Source organism: Triturus cristatus, chromosome 11, assembly GCF_964204655.1.
Source record: "Triturus cristatus chromosome 11, aTriCri1.1, whole genome shotgun sequence".
Classification (NCBI taxonomy): Eukaryota; Metazoa; Chordata; class Amphibia; order Caudata; family Salamandridae; genus Triturus; species Triturus cristatus.
Window position 1 is genome coordinate 1127852754 of NC_140594.1, and position 22960 is coordinate 1127875713.

Consider the following 22960-nt stretch of genomic DNA (forward strand, 5'->3'; position numbering starts at 1 on the left):
TTCCTCTGGCTCAGGGTGCGGGTTTTTAGGAGTCTTTAGTTCCAGGAAGACAGAAGTACCATTGTTGTGGCCAGTTTCAGATCAGGATCAAAACAGTGCTTAATTTGAGCCAGTGGTTTCCGGTTCTTGGCACCAGCACTTAATTGTCAACACCGACCCTAATGACAATCTGCCACAGGGTGGCGCTGTCTATCTAATTTAGCGATGAAGACAACAACAGTTTTTTAGTCATTCAATATACATCAAAAAATACTAATACCTCCCACCCAAGCCATTCCTATAGCTTTGCGGGCCTGGAATAGTTTGAATTGTCGCACTTGTAGGAGTGTGATGGTTAGTAGTTATGTTTGTGGTGTCATTGGTAGCACTGGCAGGGGCGATGGGTGGCACAAGCTACAGAGGCCTCCGGACAAACTAAGCACTGGATCAGACACTAGTATTTCGAGGAGCTGTGCGTCCTTAAACTTGGAGCTTGAGACAGGAATCACAATGGACTGGAAGGCTACTGTCCCTTCTGATATGCTCTTCTGTTCCAGATGTCTGGTGCTCAAGAGTCTTGGGTACCAAACAGACTGGTGTCACCGGGTTGGCCAGTGTCAAATCAGCATCACTGACGGGCTTGTCTTGTAGATGTCTCTTTGGCAGAAACTCAGAGCTGGAAATTGGATGCACAATAGAAGCCAGAACGAAGTCAAACTCAGTGGTTGTGTTCGTGTCCAATTCTATGAAGAGACTGGACTTTCAAGCGGGGTCAGAGGCAATTTCTGAAGAGCTAATAGTCATGAAAGAGTCTGAAGCAGTGGCCAGTATGCAACAAAATGTGGTAACCTCTTGACCATTGTTCCTAGTAGGGGAAAATCAGATTTTTTGTAGTCTTTGGAGAGGCACATTTAGAAGCGTAATTTTCTTTGAGCCAGAGCTGGTGGGCATATTCTCTGTCCAAGTTTGGCAATTGCTCTGTATTAATTTCTATCAACTTCTTTTTACTGCTCCTGGACAATAGATGAACATAAAATCTTGGTCTGGCAATAGTCATGCATGGGCAGGTAAACCACGGGCAAGATTCTTTGAACATGCCCAAACATAATCATCATAAAAGTCTTCCACCTGTTTTTAACCAGCCTGAACTGCTCCTTTAGTGTGTGTATCTCCATACAGCCTTATAGCCGAGGGCTATACCATTGTTAAAGGCTCTGAACCTGAGTTATAGAACCGAGCCGTAGCCAATGGCCTATAATGAGGGCCTTTAATAACCGGCATAGCCCGAGGCAGAAGGGATATAAGGCTTTTAGAAAATTCCGTCCACTAAGGGTAGATTGTTCTAAATTAATAAGGAAGAAACATGGATACGAACATTGGAATGTTGGAGTTCCGGGCTCCTACCAGCCATTATAAGCCAGGAGCAACACCATTTCTTCAATGGCTCTTTCATCATTACAGTGTTCTAATTTTGTTTATACAACTTCTCATGTCAGAAACTGGGTTGTCAAGGCTAGTAGATGTTGAGACTGGAGAATAGCCTTTCAAGTGATAGGGGCCTCAGCCATTTTGGTCTAGCTCATGAGTCCCACAGTGTTTACTGACCCCTTAAACCCAGGATCCGTCCTGCTGACGTGCGAGCTTGAGAGCTTGAATGACTTGTAAGGGTTCAGAAGAGTCAGTAGCAAACTTGTGGTACTGAGCAAGTAAACAAGCTGGGCTAGAGCACTCAACAGAAAACAAAGGAATCCTTGTTATATCATCTTGTGTAGTGTATTCATGTGTGAGTGAAGGGTTCTTTGTTATAACTGTGTCTTGAAAGTGAACATGGGGTGCACTAGCCTTTGGAAAGGGATTCACTGGTTTATACAGAGGCTGAGTGTCATGCCTGGAGTTAGCAAAAGTACTACAAGAGTCAAGGGAATTCCTACATTGTTTGAGCTAATGAAATCTACAAAAATTCATTATCTCCCAAAAGGTGTTTTACAGTCAGAGAGTGAGGGTCAAAATCACAAATATCATAATAGTTTAACATTGGTGGGTCAGAGAGCCACTCAGTATGATACTGAGCTCACAGTCTTTGATTTTCTATAACAAATCTTTCCTTTAGACTAAGGGTTCCTATAGAGTTTTTCAGAGAATGCTTAGGTTTGAGAAGTGGTGCGTTCGCTGGATAGCAAAACCTTTTGGGGCATATTATCAAGAGCAAACTCGCCGCTTTTTTGGCTTTAAAAGCCAAAAAAGCGTCGATAATATTATCTCCCTTTCAACAACGCGGCGCTAACATGCATTAGCGCATGTTAGCTGCCGTTTTTGTAACACCATGCATCTTAGCGATATACATCGCTAATGAGATGCAAAGAAGGCGTTCCTGACCATTACTCCATGTAAATAATCGCTAACAAGGCTTCGCGATATTTACAAGCATGGAGCAGATCTGCGAAGCGATGAAAAAAGCTGAGCCAACCGCGGTTTTAACCGGAATCTAACGCCTGGTAAAATCCTGACTAAGGTATCTGTAATATGGAAGGTGGATTTACAGGTTAAGTCCACACTCCCATATCATCAAGCACACCCTTAGCGCTGTGAAATCATCTCTTGATTTCAAGCGCCATTGTCGATTATCGCAGTCTATCGCTGGTTTTCACATCACCATTCAGCAAAGCATTGCTAATATGCCGCTAACACGGCGATGTGAATCAGCGATAGACGGCGATAATGGTAAATGCGATAAGCGCGATTTGCGATGTTTATCGTATTACCTTGATAATATGCCCCTTTGTATCTGTGTGTGACTTACCTGCCAGGGGAGTTTGAAATCCTGCTTCGTGCATTCCGTTACGGACTCCTGGTGGAGCACCCCTCAAGGTGAAGGAATATCTTCCGATGCAGAGGAGCAGGCAAGGCATACACCAAGAAAGAACAGACACGAACAGGGTAAATCACAGGAACAGGAAAGAGAAGTCAGAGCAACCATAATGTAAACAAACAGGGAACGTAACCAATAGTGGACAAACACACTGGGTTACCACTAGGGGATGGCGGAACTCGCTCAATTCCGTGTAGTGTAAACATGCAGAATTACCAAAGAATTCCATGAGATTATGAAGATTTATGGGAGAAGAGTAATTTTCATTTAGCAGTAGGGGTGGGCGGAATTTGCGAAATCCACTTTCGCAAATTATCGCGAAAATTAAAAAAATTATCGCAAACACGCGGAAATATCGCGAAGATGCGGAAGTTTTTTTCCTGCATGTTCGCGAGATTTTCTGCATGGTTGCGGCTCGCCAACTTACCCATGTGGTTGCTCGCGGGCGCGGCCATCTTGTTTTCAGTTGTCTTGCGGTGCATGATCGCGAGAAGAAAGACGTGATCGCGCGACGCATGACGTCACTGAGGGCGCGAACTGTCGCGAGACAGCTCAAATGGCTAAAAACAATACAACATCTCATGGAGAACGCGACCGGATCAAGAAAACTTGTTGGCGAACGCAGGGATTCAGGTAAGGCGATCGCGCGCGCGAGAATGTATTATTTTACAGCGCGAGCAAGAACCAAATTATCGCTAAGCTGCGGAATGCGGAAATTTTTACATTTTCGCGCTTTCCGCGGAACGCGAAAATGTCAAATTATCGCAATTTCCGCGAACGGAACGAAATTTTAGCCCAGGCCTATTTAGCAGTATTTCCAAAACGGAGCCAAGGATGCTTTTTGTGCTAAGAAATAGCGCTAAATGCAAGAGAACATGAATAATGAGCACAAGCAGCCTCTAACACTCAGTAAATGTGCTTTCACTGTAGGATTTCCCCCTCAAAATTATTCTTAACTACGCAAGCAAAAGCAATCACGTAATTATCGGTAGGTCAAAGAGTAACACGAAATTACCTAAATTACTCTGATTACTCTAGCATAATTAAAATTCTGCCCAGGTCTAGTAACCACTAGGTTTCTACATGCATACGACTTAGGGCCTCATTTATGTTTTTTTTGCCGTAGGGCAGCGCAGCCGGCCTTGCTGCTGCGCTGCCCAATGGCAAAAGAAAAGGGCAGGAATGCACCGTATCGTCTTTTTCCCCTGCGCCGGAACGCAGTTGGCTGCCATGCGCCAAGGCACACACCTTTGCACCATGGTGCAAGGGTGCCTGCATTGCGGGAATGATTGTTTTTGTGCAGGAAGAAAAACCTTCCTGCACAAAAACAATCAATCACATTAGGCTTTTTCCTCTTTCTATGTGTGCTGCAGAATGGCGCTCTTATGCCTCCCCTGAGCAGGCGTACGTTTTTGGCGCTGCCTCTGACTTACAATTTCTTGTAAATCTGGGGCAGTGTCAAAAAGCCATGGATGTTGCTGGGAAGGCCCCCAGCAAGACCCATGGAACGGCCCTATTATGCAGTTTTCTGCGTAAAAGAGGCACATATTGATAAGGACATGAACGTCCACGTAACGTGGCTTTACGTGGCCTTATAAATATGCCAGTGGCACATTGCGCCACCAGAATGTCAAAAAAGTGACGTTTTGGCGGTGCAATAGTGCCGGTAAGACTTCATAAATGAGGCACTTATAACTCTCCACAGCAACAGTGAATGTCACTATCTTACCTGCACGGGCCACTCCTGGAAGGGAGGCATCAGAAGTGATTCTATATCTGGACCCTAGGGCACGAACAAGGATTGTACTTACAAACTTGAGACAGGCCCTTATGGAACCAGCAAATGATACACAGATGATCCCTAAGACAATAGAAGTGTCATACTGCCACAGTTAAGATTCTGAAAACTACATGTAACACAAGACGCATAATGTGGCAGGAATTGACCTCTCGAAACCATGAGCCAACCCCAGTACAAAGGAATACACGTATACACAGGTGAGGACAACATTGCACACTTACCAAACACAAGAGGCCAAAAGGAGAACGCAGAGCAAGCACTAGAAAGGAAACTAAGAGCTGTAGCTAATAGCCAGGAGCAGGGAATACAAAGAAAAACTTGAGAACAAAGGGTAAGCAAAGCACAAGGATTCTATGAACTCTAAGAAGCAAGTGAGAAGAACTTCAAGGGAACTAGAGACTGTGATAAAAACACTGAGAAAGGGACCACAAACAATCTGCAAAAGCTAGGAGACTGCAAGGAAAATAAAAGAGCTATGACAAACAAAGGAATAACTAAAAGCAATTACCAGCAGGAAAAGGAGGAACAAACTAGGAAAGCAGAAATGGAGCAGCCCTGATTGTAGAAAAAAGGCAGGCATAGGACTAAAGCAGACCTATGCAGGGCTGAGAGAAACCTGCAGGAAGCTTCTCTGGAACTGGACATAGGCTCTGGTTGAATCAAGGCAACAAGAGGTCTAATACACAGAGGTGCACACTTCAATGCATGAACCAGGACTTTCAGGCAATTGCAACTTATAAGCAGTTCCAGGCAGCCTCATTCCCAAAGAGGAGTCATATGACTGGCCTGTGCAAGACTGTGTTCGTGTTTCTCTACAAGACTCTTCAAAGGTGTGTGCAATTTCAATCTCTCACAAGTCCTGCAGGACAGAATCCAGTGCTGAGGAACTGCAGTGCTGTCACCATTGACAGCAAAGCACAGCGGCTGCCGGGTCTCTGTGAATACCTGGCAGTGGATTCTGGGATCAGTATTAGACTAGGCAGTGGTATTTTCAATAGAGACTAGGCGCTTGTAGTGAGTACACCTAATATTAGTGACGTCCTGAATCAGTGGCGGTGCTCAAGGGTAAGGGAGAACCACTAACCTCCCAAAAGGATTGTGATCAGAGCCACAAAAGTCAACAACAAAGGTACCTAAGCACACGCAGAATTAGCGTTTACAAATATTAATGCGTTAATTAAAACATGTAACACAACAAGTGAATCTCCGTTTCTTTCTTCAATTTAATATTCAAGTTTTCATAGTGAGTTTGTAGTCTTCACAGTGGTTCCCAAGCCAACACGTGTTTCGTCGCCTCTAGTATTATTGTACATGCGACTTGTTCACGGCTAGGTACAAATTGATATGATAAATTTACATTAGTTCAGCTGTTATCTCAAGACGTTTGCAAACATTTGTTGATACTACAAACAAATGTGCTCCCAGGGTTGGTGTTGAATTTATGATTTCTCTACGTGGGAGGTGCTATCACAGGCTATGGTATATAGCATGCACCGTGAGTTCAGGTGAGAACCATTCTTCTTACATCAATAAGTGACCAACCAGAAACATATAGCTCTAGCGTGAGGGCAATATATTGTGAGATCTTCCATATGTGACTATTATCCTTTTATTGTGTGCTGACAAACTTAGTGAGTCATGCGGTATGCAGAATCCAATTCTGGAAAAGGTGGTGCGAAGGTGGGTGTCTAGTTATAGTAAAAGTGTTATTTGTTCAGTGCGGAGCGGAAAAACTGACCTGAACACTGTATTTTAACAATCACTGTAGAACGAGGGTACAAAGGAAAGAAATTGTACATGTAATTGTTAGTGACCACGAGGTGGAACATAACAAGTAATACAATGTAATTATGCTCATTGCTGGCATTGTGCCAAAAAGAACATACTTTATGTATGACGATAATTCCAGGTCATACAGTCAATCGACGGGGGGGGCCCAGTCCTTGTTAGGAAGGCGTATTTCATCCGTAGCGGTCCTCAGTATTTGTGTGAGGTTCCCATCTAAGGATCAACAAGAAAAATGAAGGGTTCCGAATGAGGAACTCTTAGTCTGAACAACAGTGAGCAGAAGCCCCATAAAGGGGACGGTGGATAAGATACAGCTATGTTTGTCCTCAGCATTCGTGGTGTCTCTCTTACCTCCGAGTAGAGGAGAATGTGTCCGTTGTCTGCAAATGCCCCCAACCGCGTCTGGCTCCAATTCGAGTTGCCGGTACTGTTCGCGCGGCTTGTTTATAACTCGTGATTGAAGGTCACGTGACCATCTGTCATGTGTATTTATTGCTATATCATCGTCAAAGTGGGCGCCATCTTTAAGGCTGTTACTTAGCATAATGCCCACCGTATATTGTGGGGTACAAAATAATTAACAACAGTCCTGTTGCTAGTTTCAAATTAATAAGAGTCGCGTGTATATGCGCTCAAAGATACCGGGAAATTACGCACGGCGTTCGATCAAATGTGTGTGTATTCATCGGGTTAGGGTTAGTTATATATATTAAAGGTAAATATTAACAGTAATGTGCAGGCGATATCCAAATCTCTGACGCCAAACCAGTTACTTATTTAGAAAGACCGTGACGTATTAGGTTCTCTTAATACTACGAAGTGGCGGCCATCTTCGAACGGGTAAGATCTAGTAAGCACGGAGAGCATATTATGAGAATCGGCGAGGACAGTTACGTATAGTATATTAAGTTTGCGTCATAGGTAGTCAGCATAAACATGAATAGGAGCTGACAGGCAATATGTTTGTTGTCAACATGCAGGTTTTGTCTGTTAAATTGAGACAAGAACCTTAGTTATCTGCTCATAATGGGAATACATGGGCCCTGAGAGATTTTTTGTCTGTCTAGGACATTGAGAATTATTCTGTATGTTGGAGATTATGCATACCGCTTGTGAAAGGAGGGTGGTGACTTAAAAATTATATTCGTCAATAGTTATGGTGCAAAGGTGAGTGACATCTTAAAACATTGTAGAATTACATTTATACATATTGATCCGCATACGTACATGACTTGCATAATTGTCATATAAGCTGGACAACTGTGTATACATGACAGGTAATGATGTGTCGCTATGTTAACATATGAGATCCTATCCTTATTTTCATTATCATTTTCCAAGGAAGTAATGCATTTCATCATCGACATTCATCCCTATATCAGTCGTACGCAATTTCAGAATCCAGGATGCTTCATTCCTGCGAAGTGTCAGTTCTCTGTTCCCCCCTCTGGGGTTCCTCATTGTCTGTTCTATACCATAGAATAAAAAGTCTTTATGTGTACCCTGAGACTGGCAGTCAAGGATGTGCGTTGCGATGGGATATCTGCGGTCTCCCTGCTTAACAGCCCTCATGTGTTCGCCTATCCTGACACGTAAGGGACGTATCGTGCTCCCCACATATTTTCTGTTACATCTACACTCGATGATGTAAACAACAAAACTCGTGTTACAGTTGATATTTGTGAGAATCTTGTAGCATCTGTCATTAGGACCCATATGTTCCAATTTATTGCTGTATGCCCATTTACAGGCTGAGCAATGGCCGCACTTGTGGAAGCCCACCATGTATGTAGACAGCCAGTTTTTGTTGATCGGAGGTGTGGGATAGCTTGGGCTAAGGAGACTTCTGAGACAAGTCCCTTTTCTATAGGTAATCTCAGGTTTGTCGTCTATCACCCCCGCCATTGTCTCATCTTTCTTGAGGATATGCCAATGTCTGTTCAGACTCTTTACCAGAGTGTCAGAGAGGTTGTCAAAATTTGTAATGAACCTGACTTTGTTCTCCTCTTTCCTCCTACTGGTGTTATCCCTTAAGGTCGTTGCTCTTTTGATCCTCATGATCCTAGACTCAGCTTTCTTAATGGTTTTCGTGTTATAACCTCTAGACTTAAAGCGTCTGGTCATTTCTGCAGTACATTTTGTGAAGTCCGAATCTACACTACAATTGCGTCTAGCTCTGACAAATTCCCCATAGGGAATAGCATTAATCTGGTGCTTGGGGTGCGCGCTGGATGCATGCAGTATTGCATTGCACGCTGTTTCTTTACGATACAATCTGCTATTGATCTGATTGTTTTCAATATACAGTTCCGTATCTAGAAATGTCACCTTCACCTGGATCAGAATGGACAGAGTTCATTCTTTTCTGGGGCAGGTATATTGACGACTGCCTGATGATTTGGACAGGAGACGACATTGAACTGATGAGATTTGTGGAACACCTTAATGACAATACATGGAACATCAGGTTTACACATGAGCATAGTAAGGTGAAGGTGACATTTCTAGATACGGAACTGTATATTGAAAACAATCAGATCAATAGCAGATTGTATCGTAAAGAAACAGCGTGCAATGCAATACTGCATGCATCCAGCGCGCACCCCAAGCACCAGATTAATGCTATTCCCTATGGGGAATTTGTCAGAGCTAGACGCAATTGTAGTGTAGATTCGGACTTCACAAAATGTACTGCAGAAATGACCAGACGCTTTAAGTCTAGAGGTTATAACACGAAAACCATTAAGAAAGCTGAGTCTAGGATCATGAGGATCAAAAGAGCAACGACCTTAAGGGATAACACCAGTAGGAGGAAAGAGGAGAACAAAGTCAGGTTCATTACAAATTTTGACAACCTCTCTGACACTCTGGTAAAGAGTCTGAACAGACATTGGCATATCCTCAAGAAAGATGAGACAATGGCGGGGGTGATAGACGACAAACCTGAGATTACCTATAGAAAAGGGACTTGTCTCAGAAGTCTCCTTAGCCCAAGCTATCCCACACCTCCGATCAACAAAAACTGGCTGTCTACATACATGGTGGGCTTCCACAAGTGCGGCCATTGCTCAGCCTGTAAATGGGCATACAGCAATAAATTGGAACATATGGGTCCTAATGACAGATGCTACAAGATTCTCACAAATATCAACTGTAACACGAGTTTTGTTGTTTACATCATCGAGTGTAGATGTAACAGAAAATATGTGGGGAGCACGATACGTCCCTTACGTGTCAGGATAGGCGAACACATGAGGGCTGTTAAGCAGGGAGACCGCAGATATCCCATCGCAACGCACATCCTTGACTGCCAGTCTCAGGGTACACATAAAGACTTTTTATTCTATGGTATAGAACAGACAATGAGGAACCCCAGAGGGGGGAACAGAGAACTGACACTTCGCAGGAATGAAGCATCCTGGATTCTGAAATTGCGTACGACTGATATAGGGATGAATGTCGATGATGAAATGCATTACTTCCTTGGAAAATGATAATGAAAATAAGGATAGGATCTCATATGTTAACATAGCGACACATCATTACCTGTCATGTATACACAGTTGTCCAGCTTATATGACAATTATGCAAGTCATGTACGTATGCGGATCAATATGTATAAATGTAATTCTACAATGTTTTAAGATGTCACTCACCTTTGCACCATAACTATTGACGAATATAATTTTTAAGTCACCACCCTCCTTTCACAAGCGGTATGCATAATCTCCAACATACAGAATAATTCTCAATGTCCTAGACAGACAAAAAATCTCTCAGGGCCCATGTATTCCCATTATGAGCAGATAACTAAGGTTCTTGTCTCAATTTAACAGACAAAACCTGCATGTTGACAACAAACATATTGCCTGTCAGCTCCTATTCATGTTTATGCTGACTACCTATGACGCAAACTTAATATACTATACGTAACTGTCCTCGCCGATTCTCATAATATGCTCTCTGTGCTTACTAGATCTTACCCGTTCGAAGATGGCCGCCACTTCGTAGTATTAAGAGAACCTAATACGTCACGGTCTTTCTAAATAAGTAACTGGTTTGGCGTCAGAGATTTGGATATCGCCTGCACATTACTGTTAATATTTACCTTTAATATATATAACTAACCCTAACCCGATGAATACACACACATTTGATCGAACGCCGTGCGTAATTTCCCGGTATCTTTGAGCGCATATACACGCGACTCTTATTAATTTGAAACTAGCAACAGGACTGTTGTTAATTATTTTGTACCCCACAATATACGGTGGGCATTATGCTAAGTAACAGCCTTAAAGATGGCGCCCACTTTGACGATGATATAGCAATAAATACACATGACAGATGGTCACGTGACCTTCAATCACGAGTTATAAACAAGCCGCGCGAACAGTACCGGCAACTCGAATTGGAGCCAGACGCGGTTGGGGGCATTTGCAGACAACGGACACATTCTCCTCTACTCGGAGGTAAGAGAGACACCACGAATGCTGAGGACAAACATAGCTGTATCTTATCCACCGTCCCCTTTATGGGGCTTCTGCTCACTGTTGTTCAGACTAAGAGTTCCTCATTCGGAACCCTTCATTTTTCTTGTTGATCCTTAGATGGGAACCTCACACAAATACTGAGGAGCGCTACGGATGAAATACGCCTTCCTAACAAGGACTGGGCCCCCCCCGTTGATTGACTGTATGACCTGGAATTATCGTCATACATAAAGTATGTTCTTTTTGGCACAATGCCAGCAATGAGCATAATTACATTGTATTACTTGTTATGTTCCACCTCGTGGTCACTAACAATTACATGTACAATTTCTTTCCTTTGTACCCTCGTTCTACAGTGATTGTTAAAATACAGTGTTCAGGTCAGTTTTTCCGCTCCGCACTGAACAAATAACACTTTTACTATAACTAGACACCCACCTTCGCACCACCTTTTCCAGAATTGGATTCTGCATACCGCATGACTCACTAAGTTTGTCAGCACACAATAAAAGGATAATAGTCACATATGGAAGATCTCACAATATATTGCCCTCACGCTAGAGCTATATGTTTCTGGTTGGTCACTTATTGATGTAAGAAGAATGGTTCTCACCTGAACTCACGGTGCATGCTATATACCATAGCCTGTGATAGCACCTCCCACGTAGAGAAATCATAAATTCAACACCAACCCTGGGAGCACATTTGTTTGTAGTATCAACAAATGTTTGCAAACGTCTTGAGATAACAGCTGAACTAATGTAAATTTATCATATCAATTTGTACCTAGCCGTGAACAAGTCGCATGTACAATAATACTAGAGGCGACGAAACACGTGTTGGCTTGGGAACCACTGTGAAGACTACAAACTCACTATGAAAACTTGAATATTAAATTGAAGAAAGAAACGGAGATTCACTTGTTGTGTTACATGTTTTAATTAACGCATTAATATTTGTAAACGCTAATTCTGCGTGTGCTTAGGTACCTTTGTTGTTTGGATTCTGGGATCAGTAGTCTATGGAAGCAAACAGGGGGTCTTCAATATTTCCATGACTGAAATGGGACGGAAACAGAAGTCATACAGGGACTTGGTCTTAGTGGTGATTTACAGGCTGCAGTTGGTCCATGTATACTGTCCACCAAAGGCGGAATTATGGAATCGTAACACTGTGACCTCTAACACTGCCACCATGCTTTCTCTCATCTTTGCAAAAGTCCAATGCTTTACTGGGGTTGATCTCTAATCCATCCCCATACATGAGGAGAGTTAGTATCTCTTCTCGTTCACGTTCCAAGGATCTCAACTTTCATGGACCTGACTTCCTCAGTAGTTTACAGAGTCCCCTTCAATCTTTTGGGCCCAAATAAGGATCTGTACACTGTGACCTTTCCCTGAGAATCCACTTTAGTACAATTTATTAATGATTTACTTTTGGCATCTGTTACTTTGCAAGATGGACTCTGTTTATTTCCTCACTGAATTGGCGACTAAATGACATACGGCTTCCTTCAAAGGAGAAAGTGAAGTTGTGACTTACCCCGAGTGCGAAAACCTGGTCATGAAATCTCTGCTGGAAAGCGCCACTTGCTTTCTGAAAAAGCTGAGCCATTCGTACACTTCCCCACACTATAACAAGCTCCCAGGTATGTGCCTTTTTTGACATGGCTTGGTATTGCAGTAGGTACTGGGATAAACTAAAATGGCAAAGCCTTTGCAAGATAATGTCACAAAAGACACCCCTAAACCCTTGCAGTGATCTAATGATGCCAAAAATGCATTTGCGAGAATGAAGCAGTCATAGGCTTTGGCACCTGCTTTGGGGCTCCCTGTTTATGCCAAATCTTTTAATTTGCATTGTAATGAATGCAATGGATTTGTACTTGGAGTGCTGGTGCAGAGTCTTATGGATCAGAAAAAGCCCATAGCTTACTTATTATTCATCAAATCCGGACTTGGTCGCAGCTGAGCTCCCACCATCTTTATAGTCTGTGGCGGCTGACAGAAATCTTGTTTAAGCCTCTGGAAATATTGTGTTCAGTTCTCCTTTGACTGCTGTCATGTCTCATCCCTTTGGTTGGGTTCCTCCTCCCTACAGAAACCCAGCACCTCTCTACCCCCCCATTGTCCCTGTATTGTACTAGACATCCTGGTTCCACTCAGCTACTCTATCATCCATCAAGATCGCGCTATCCATCTTGGGGGTGATATTGCTTTTATTTATTGGTCATACAATCACTTTCCTCTCCAACATCTGGCTGTGAATATATGATGATCAATATCTCTACCAAAGACAACTTCACCTGCACTCTGCACACTTTCTACCTTCCCCCAGGTGATAATCTTACCTTCATCGAACAAATCATGGAGATCATCTCCACCAACCTTACCCCATACAACAACCAGATTTTCCTAGGTGATATCAACATTCACTGAAACGACCCTAAGGATCCACTAGTGAATTGCTTCAAGGCTTTCACCCACGACCTCAACCTGACCTAATTCTGCAATTGCCCTACTCTCATAAAAGGGGCCATCTTAGACTTAACCATAGCCAAGGTAAATACCATACTATTGGATTCTATTTCACTCTGCGACTTGACCGATCATCACTGCATCACCTTCTCGATTGTTGAAAAGACAACCATCCACAAAGGCCAGCCTATGAAAGCTAAACATTGGATCAGAAACACCCTCAATCTCAATCCAGAAGTGATGTCTGCCACCAGCCTTAACCTCCTGGCTCCTCCTACTGATATGGTTGACGCTCAAGAACTCACCAAGCACTGCTTTAGCTCTGTGTCTAACATCATGGACGCCATTGCCCCCAAATGATTAAAGAGAGTTCCGATAAGAAGAACCAATACCTGGTTCAACTGTAGCCTTAACGAGGAACGTCGGGTCCTTAGACTTGCAGAAAGAGTGTGGAGACAGACCCCATCTCTTTCAAACCTTAAACTGCTGCGTAAAAAAAGAAGGAACTACAATAGGTGCATCAGGAGTGCCAAATCATTATTTTTCTGTCAGCAACTGGACACGGCCATCAACCGTCCCAAAAAGCTCCCTGAACTGGTGAAGCAACAAACTAATGGGAAAGATAATTCATCCATGTCTCACACTACAACCCTACCTACTTGTCAAACTTTTCCTCCTTCTTTTTTGAGAAAACTAAGTCAATTGGCAATGAGCTCCGCATTGCTGTGAATTGCTCACCGCCTGAAACCCAGAAACAATGCACCTCCACATCGCAGGAAATTTGTCCTGGCAACCTTCTCTTTAAACCTAAAAACAATGTCTCGTGGTCCATCTTTCAGGCATTTGAGGACTCTGACATCTCAAAACTACTATCTTCCACTAAACTTTCCAACCACTTCAATGGCCCTCTCCCCTCAAAATTCCTCAAGGAAACTTAACACCTCATGATACCCCTATGGATCAGAATTATTAATGCCTCTCTTACGCAAGGCACCATGCCAGACTGTCTAAAAAGTTGGAAAAGTCACATCTATCCTAAAAAAGCCAGACGTGAACCTCTCTGTTCCCAACAATTTTTGCCCCATTTCGAGCATCCCAACCTTAGCCAAGCTCCTCCTGGAAAAATGCGCTCATCAACAACTCTGCAATCACATTGACCAGCAGCAACTCCTCGACCACTGCCAATCTGGTTTCAGACCAGGTCACAGTACTGAAACCGCCATGGTCCACTTTGTCGATGATGCTTTACGCTTTCTCGATCATAACGAATCCTGTCTTTTAATCCTTGACCTATCAGCAGCGTTTGACACAGTCAAACATGAAACCCTCCTGAACCTCTTAGGATGGGTCTCTCTGGTGCTGTCTTAAAATGGTTCTGCTCATTCCTACAAAACAGATCTCAACGAGTTCTAATCAATCATGACTTATCCGATCAGACACCAGTCACTATTAGCGTTCCCCACGGTTCTTCACTTTCCCCCACCCTGTTTAATCATCTCCTACCATATGCACGCTGATGATACGCAATTGTACATGAAGATGACCTCCCCTATTGACATCAGCACTCTCAATAACATCTTGAACAAACCTCAACACTGGTTAACACTTAACCACCTCAAACTTAACGCCCTCAAAACAGAATTCCTATTAATCTCGCCTCCCAACCCCACCTCTAACATCAAAGACTGGCTCCCACTGCTCACTGCCTTGAAATGTACCCCACATATCGTTGATTCAGAAAAATCCCTAGGAATAAAACTTGACAACAGCCTCTCCATGATGAATCACAGATCCACAAGCAGAGGGGCCAATTTCCATCTCCACGTCTAAAGAAAACTAAAGCTTTTCCTGCCCACTGTAGATCTCAAGATGGCGGTTCAGGCTCTTGCGATCTCCAAACTTGACTATGGGAATGATAGCCTCGTTGGCCTACCGAAAATAAAACTAGCACCGCTGAGGGCTACCCTCAATGTGGCAGCACGGCTCATCACAGGCATAAAGAAAAATGTTCACATCACCCCAACCCTCCACTCTCTGAACTGGCTACCCTACGGATCTAGAATCCACCTACAAATAGCATGCATGACGTACAAAGCCATCCACCACAACACTCCTCGCTGGTCATGTTCGCGCTTTATAACATTTCATAAATAACTAAGTATGAAATGTAACTGTTGTCCGCTTTACATATAACTCTGACCTGTTGTTCAGGCCTGAACCTTGCCCCTTTAATGAGGAAGGAGAACCCCATGAATGCATCCTTGTCACTGTCTATGATATAAAAAAAAACACAGTTGATTTCACAGATTTGCCCATTTTTAACTGTGATATAACATATTTTGTGGATGGATCATGGCTCAGTAATACTTATGGTGTCCTGGTTTCTGGCTATGACGTATGAACCATTTGCGAAGTTGTGTAAAGTTGTAATTTATAAAATGTGAGATCTGCTCAAGTTGCTCTCACCAGAGCCTGCATTTTATCCAAGGAAACAATTGTGACTGTGCACACAGACTCAAAGTATATGTCTGAAGAAATGTACGGCTTAAGGCTCCTGCGGATTCATAGGGGTTTCGTAACATAGGCTGTGACCCCTATTGAACATGTACAGTATATTCAAAACCTTTTAAATGCCTTATAGTTACCTAAACGTTCAGTGGTGGCGATGTGTGCTGGGCACCAGCATCCCCACAATGCTATCTCAAGCGTCAACACCCGAGCTAATTCAGCCATTAAAAATTATCCTTTGTCTAAAACCACTAAAGATGTTATGAATAAGAATGGTCCTATTCCCCGAATCATATGGATTTTAGGTGTGCTAACTATTCATATGTCTTAGTTATCATATATATGTTTTTAGGATGGGTGCAGGCATACTCCTCTGCCTGAGCAGATGCCATACGAAATAGCCATGATCCAACCCCTGATGATCTAAAGCAACACAAAGGATGTGGGAAATAAGGGTGGAAGTGTACCTGTTGAAGGATGGACGCAGCAGAGGTCTTTGCAGTTTTGACATTTGACCTCGAGGTATGGGCGATTCCTTTCTGCAGCCACTGTACTGGCTGATGGTGGAGTGCAAAGCAACAGGTAAGTATCCAAGGAAAGACACCACTGCTGAGGAGGGAAAAAGTCAAAGCAAAAAGATCTCAGAGGATGACAGCAGGGAACCAAACTCCAGAGCAACACCAGAGGAACCTGGACTAGAAGAAAATAGCAATACAGAGCATGAAAAACATCACTAAGAATAGCAGGAGCATTGTGACACAAAACCCAATCCCCACATTCCACTTAAATACCTGGAAGTAACAAATCCTACACAGGAACTACTTTCCTTCATATTGGATTGGGTGGTTCATATTCTAGAATGAGGGACACCATCTTGGATCAAATTTGAAACCCAATTCATGTTGGTGTGTACTCGTGTTGGTACACCAACACCGTGTGTCCCAAACTCTTACCTTCTGCCGTGGAAAAGAGGCGTCCTGTGGGCACCCGACTCCTACCCTCCAGATACCGCTAAGGGAAGTGGTCACTCCCACCGAGGCCCTGCGCAATGGACTATGCACAAGAGCCAAATGTGTAGAGTGCAGAAGCCCAACAATTACTCAGTAAAACTAAAAACAATCTAAACTCTTCCAAGCCCAAATAAAAACTGATAATAATGATGTAGTAGAAATACCATTAATCAATATTTTCACTTACTCCATCTTCAATTTCCAAATAAAGTATTAAAAAAGATCAAATGATAATGAAAAAAATCATGTTAATCAGTATAATTCATTAGACATACCGTAACAAAACTGAAAAACAAAAACAAACTCAAAGAAAAGCTCACAAGAAAGAAATACTGGTTTGAATATACCCAATCCACCCCAATGAAGTTATTAACTAAGTCTTTGTACAAAACAAACCAAAGAGAACTGGAGGAAAACAATAACATTTTCAGTTCTTCCTCCTCCTCCTAAACCCCCACTCGCTGAGGTACCCGCTAATATGGAATTAGCGGTTATCTACCTTAATACTCGTTCACTTGTCAGACACCAACTTGACATCTTCCACCTCCTAGACTCGGACCGACCCGACGTTCTTCTCCTAACCGAGACTTGGCTGAATGAGGATTCCTCCCCCGACATTCTAGCAGCCATCCCTCTGGGGTATTATATACTCCACGCCAATAGGCCCGCCGGCAAACTAGGAGGCGGCGTAGCCGCCATTATCAATCTCTCCCTCAAGTTCACTTCCCTCTCCCTCCTCACCATCCCTCAGGTGGACTGTCTGGGAATTAGACTCGAATCTTCTGTCTCCCCTCTTACCTGTGTTCTGGTATACCGTCCCCCACAATCTATGCCTAATTTCTATTCAAATTTTGGTGACCTACTCTCTCAGCTTACCATCAACAATTCTAAACTCCTAGTCCTGGGAGACTTCAATTACTGGCCGTCAAATACCCATGAAAGCCCCCAATCCCTGGCTTTCACTGATCTTCTAACTGGGCTTAATGGTATCCAACACATTTATCTACCCACTCACCCCAAGGGCCATATCCTTGACCAGGTGTGGACCTACAACCTCGAAATCAAGTCGCTCACGATCTCACCCTGCCACTGGTCCGACCACCATTTAATTTCTTTTCTCCTTCTGGTCCCTCCCCCGCCCCCTCGCAGCCGAGGCCCCAGCCTCCATGCTCGCAACTGGAACAAAGCTGACCTTGATTTATTCATCACTTCTTTAACATCTTCGGTCTCGGCCACTCTTGGCCCCATCGACTCCCAAGAAGCTGCACTAGTCGACTGGCTAGAACATGCCAGCGACAAGGTTGCCCCCCTTAAATTAATAAGATCCAAGCGCCCCCACGACGCACATCGATGGTTTTCCGATAGTCTCAAAACCTTAAAACTAGGTCTCCGCCAGGCCGAGCGCCGCTGGCACAGAAGCTACGATCCTGCAAAGAAACCACTCTTTCTAAAATTATTGGGAGAGTACAAACTAGCTATATCAGCTGCTAAAACCGCCTACTTTTCCACCAAAATCCTCAACTCTGCGCAAAAATCTAAAGATATCTTTGCAATCGTAGACAAGCTCTCACACCCGGACAGGGTAACTCTCAAACCTCTTCCGTCTCAAGCACTCTGCGACTCCCTCAACTGTTTTTTTATAGAAAAAATTATCAAAATCAAAAATAGCATCTCCTCCACTCCCCCGGCTATACCCTTCACTGAGGCTGCACCTTCTGTCAACCCTCATCTTCTGACTCAGTTCCCCCCGATATCAGAAGAAGTCTTCATCAGTCTGCTTAATAAAGTCTCCTCTGGTTCCCCCACAGATTGCTGCCCCCCCCGCGATTCTCCGGGCTGCCTTCTCAGCCTGCCCCATCCCTCCACTGGCCCTCCTGAACAACTCCCTTCTGCTCGGTGAGGTTCCCAGTCAGTTTAAGAACGCGGAAGTAGTACCTATCTTGAAGAAACCCAGCGCCGACCCTACGATCATGGCCAACTTCCGTCCCATTTCCCTCCTTCCCTACCTTAGCAAAGTACTTGAGTCATATGTCACCAGTATCCTCAGTTCCTTTATTGAGGACTCCAACTTCCTGGACCCTCAACAGGCTGGGTTTAGACCAGCCCACTCAACCGAGGCGGTCATTCTCTCTGTAATGGAGGAACTCCGCAGAGGCGCTGACTCTTAACACCAGCCAAGCCTTAATCCTTTTGGACTTGTCGGCAGCCTTTGACACGGTCGACCACTCCATCTTGGTCGACCGTGTCAAGGAGGCTGGTATTGGAGGGACGGCCCTTGACTGGGTTCGCTCCTTCCTGACGAACCGCCACCAATCTGTTCGAATCTCCCAATTCTCGGCGGATAGGATGAAACTCACCTGCGGAGTCCCGCAGGGCTCGTCTCTGTCTCCGCTCCTTTTTAATTTATACCTTACCCCCCTGACCCGCTCCCTCCAGGGAAGGAATGTCACTGCTTTTAACTATGCAGATGACATTCAGCTCATCTTCAACCTTGACTCGCAGGAAGCAGATCAGGACTTCCAGTCCACCCTTTGTCATATCAGCGACTGGATGGGCGCTCACCACCTCAAGCTTAACCCCGACAAGACGGAGCTCGTTCTTGTCGGAGGCCCAGCCAATCCCTGGAACTCCACCTTCTGGCCCCTTTCCCTTGGCCCCCCCCCTAGTCCCGCTGATAAAGTAAAAAGCCTAGGGGTCTACATCTCACAGTATCTTTCCATGAATCATCAGATCAGCGCCACAGTTTCCTCCTGCTTCCATCAGCTCAGAAAAATCCGAAAAATAGCTCACTTCCTGACCACTGAAGCTCTCACCCTGGCGTTGTTGGCGCTAGTCATCTCCCGGATTGACTACGCCAACGCCCTATACGCAGGCATTCCGCAATACCAAATAAAGAGACTTCAGTTAATCCAGAATCAGGCCGCCCGTCTAATCTACCGTCAGCCAAAACATCACCACGTCCGTCCCCTCCTCAAAGCCGTTCATTGGCTTCCTGTGTCGGAACGCTGCAAGTTCAAACTTGGCTGCCTAACCCATAAATCCCTGACCGGCATCGGCCCCTCTTTCATCTCCTCTCTTCTCCATCCGTACGCCCCCCCCAGACACCTCCGTTCCTCCCGTCACGCCCTCCTCCAGACACCTATGTTCAGGCGTAAAAAGCACGGAAGCCTTAGATTCTCCTTTCTGGCCCCCTCACTCTGGAACTCTCTACCTTTGGACCTCAGACTCTCCTCTTCCTACCCTCACTTTAGGTCTCTCCTAAAACCTCACCTTTTCCACGGTGTCTATACATAAAGTTCCTCTTTCTCCCCTCTCTGCCTCCTCCTGGGTTAGTGATCAGCGCCAAGAAACCGTCCGGTGAACGCAGCGCTCTACAAATCCTTTTTACATTACATTTCAGGTCCTCCATTGGGCTGGACAACAGTGGACGGTTAAAAATGTTATCCCATGTTTCGGTCTATTGTTGCTGATACTTTTTCCACTTTCATCAGGACCAGTTAATATAAACTAGATGATGAAACAACAGACGTCTTGGATCATATCTGATAGTGAAGAGGGGGTCTAGGAAAATCAAATGAAAGAGATTGAAAATTAAAACTATAAAAATATATAAACCAATTACATACTTTATCTTAGAAACTTTAGTTTAGTCAGTCATTCAAAACATTCCATTCTATAGCATTGCATGCAACAAAATTTTAAAATAATCAATCCCCAAAAAGCCAAATACATAGAATTTCAATCCTATTGCTTGTAAATATGAACCATACATATGAGTGAAAATTGGCATAATTAGATTGAGTACAACTTGTGACCACAAGGTTTAGTCAACACAATATACCTACAAAATTATGACTTTTATCAGTTGTTAGATTGTTCCCCAACAACAAGTATTCTGAGAAAAGTCAAAATCTCATACCCGAAAAGGTATGATACTAAATATACAAAAGACTTGTGTTTAGAAAAAAGGTTGTATTATTCCCTTCAGCAAAAAGTAAACGGTGATCTAGAACAAATGAAGAAAACCCAAACATCCATATAAGAAAGATAGAAAAAGCAGATAAACCCATGTGAAAGAGTCTATAAATAGGAACATGTACCTTGTGAAGAGCATGGTGTTTTAGAATGAATTTGTCGCATGAAAACATTTAGATAATAATTTTACCCCATTTTACGGAACTATCATTCACTCATTGTGGTAGATTGACAACATCTTCTTTATCTGGAACTGCTCCGAAGATTTTGTGGTGGAGTACCCTGTCCAACAAACTCTTAATTGGTTCATGGGTGAATATTGATTACTTCTATATAGAAACAATGAACTCTGCTCTAACCCAAAGTCTTTCAACTGGTGATTTGGGTCAGAATAATCCCTCCATTCTTTCTGGATGTAACCTCAGAAAATTATACTCCCAGATCCAGCTTTGCTGCAATTTCATAAAATCTTTGTTATGAATTTGGCCTCTGGATAAAGAACCAAGGGCCCGATTCACAAAAGTAACCCGAGACAAAATCCTAACTTTATGACTTTCGGTATTCACAAAGTGCATTTAGGTGTAGTAAAGTTAGGAATCCTAACTCCTAAATGCCCATTGTGAATATCGAAAGTCGTAAAGTTAGGATTTTGTCTCAGTTAAACTTGAGTTTTGGTCGGGCATGAAAAGCAACAGGACATGCATTTTATGTAGTACAAAGAATGTCATGATTATATATTGATGTTAAAACAAGCATTAAGAAAACTTATGATTTAGACAGAGACTTTTTGTTTAGTAGATGTATGAGGTACTAGAAATAAGGTACCACGCACAATGAAGTAAAAGTATGAATGATAAAATTTGTATTTGTATTTGTAGGGGAATTTATACAGCGCATGTATACCGGCAGGTCTCTTAGCGCTGACAGAAGGAGATTTGCAAAAATGGCCCGGCAAAGACAGTCCTGGTAACAGGGATCTTAACAAGTGTCTCTAAAAAGCAGCGTTTTCAGTAGCTTTCGAAAAGGGAATAAGCCTGGTTCTTTCCGTAAAGCATCTGGCAGTTGGTTCCAAAGACGTGGCAAGATAACAGAGATAGCCCGCCCACCCTTGGTGGCCAGATTGCTTCGAGTAAGCGTCCTGGAACATACTTAACCAGGCGATCCCTAATGTAGCTGGGGGCGTGACCATAGAGGGATTTATGAGCGATACATAGGCCCTTGAATTTTGCGCGTTGTCTAACGGCCAACCAGTGTAGCTTAAGAAGCAGAGGTGAGGCATGGCACCTCCTAGGAAGGCTGAAAACCAACCTAGCAGCGTCATTCTGTACCACCTGGAGCCGGTTAGTGAGTTTCAGAGGAAGGCCCAGGTACAGCGCATTCCCATAGTCAAGGCGTGATAAAATAGTAGCCGAAACTATGGATTTCATGGAGGAAGTTGATAGAATGGGAACCAGCTTCCTCAGTTGCCTCAAGATACCAGTGCAGGTGCCCACCACTGAGGAGACTTGATGACTTAGCGAAAGTTCTGTGTCAATCTTGATTCCCAAGCTTTTCACGACTGGGGATGGACAGGGAGGAGTCCCAAGTTCTTTGGGCCAGAACAGGCCACTCCAGGAGTTGTTAATAGTTGGGATGACGAGAACCTCCGTTTTGTCGGGGTTGATTTTTAAAGAATTAACTGTCATCCAGTTAGTGGTGAATCTTAAAATATTTTGAACCGTCTCCTGGGCATGGGCTGAATTGTCAATCCTCAGAATAAGCTGAGTGTCGTCAGCATAATTAAAGACATGACAGTCCAGATTGGATAGGGCAGTCACTAAGGGTTGCAGATAAATATTAAAGAGCAAGGGGGACAGCGCAGAGCCCTGGGGTACGCCGCATGGGATGTCACCTCTCTTAGAGGAACAATCACCAAGCTGAACCCTTTGCGAGCGACCAGAAAGAAAGGATTTTAGCCAGTCAAGGGCCGAGCCCCTGAGTCCCAGATCCATCAGACGGGTCAGTAAGATGGAGTGGCTGACCGTATCGAATGCTGCAGAGAGGTCCAAGAGCACAAGTGC